Here is a 994-nt window from a genome sequence, read left to right as displayed (position 1 = left end):
AAGAGACAATTCGTAGGCAATTTGAGACATTCACATTTTGTATCGAAGAATCGGAGAGCTCATCACCTACTCTATTAAGTTACTATTAAATCCACCTTAGGCACACACATTTAGCGGCGTTATTGATGTAAGTTGAGGTTACCAGACGTCCTCGTTTTCCTGATTTTCCTTTCTGTCTCCGGACAAAATTCGTCCCCGAAATGTCCCCGGATTTAATCACATTTTCACAGATATCACCGGATTTTCATTGTTAATTATCAACATGGTTTAATGATCCTTGCACATTGCTGTAATAAATTTTGATAATGCAACTTTGCTGCTTTTCCACGATGCCGTAATTAAAACTGAAGATGAGGACACAATGCAGTCGAGTCTTACGTTTTTATCGAAGTTAATAAAAAAATTGATTCCAGGAAAGAAGATAAATGTATTCCACTATCAAATAAGCTACTTTTGGACACCTTTAGAAAAAGTGGTTCTTATTTCTTAATGTCTCCGATGAGTTTTATGAAAATGCTGTCGAATATCCCAGCGCCCGGGTTATTCATTTACAAGATAAGATATCTATGAAATGTACTTACATTACTGGAACCTTCTCTAGAAAGAGAAAAACTTGAAGAGACAATCCATTATTTTTCTTTAAATGTAGATGGACCTGACCTGAATGAAGATAATTCTTTTGATGAAATTTCTTTCTTGAAGAAATATGTGACTTCATAGAAAGTGACAACTTGGAATGAAAAAAATGCACCCTTTTATTTTTCCCTGAGAAAATGATTCTTGTGCATAACTCCAGAAGTTGATTGAATTACCTCTGAGTCTTGGAAGCAATGCGTCAGTGGAGAGAGTTTCTTCAACGATCACGATGTGGACATCTAAAAAATTCCAGAACGAGTTCAGAAAATTTTCGTGCCATGCTTCAGCATGATCTGCCAGGAATTTTCTGAAAAACTGGGATCTGGAGAAGACCTTATTAAAAAATGTATTCGTCTGA

This window comes from Periplaneta americana, chromosome 8, assembly GCF_040183065.1.
Source record: "Periplaneta americana isolate PAMFEO1 chromosome 8, P.americana_PAMFEO1_priV1, whole genome shotgun sequence".
Taxonomy (NCBI): Eukaryota; Metazoa; Arthropoda; class Insecta; order Blattodea; family Blattidae; genus Periplaneta; species Periplaneta americana.
The sequence above is the reverse complement of the archived record's forward strand: the minus strand, read 5'-3'. Positions refer to the sequence as shown.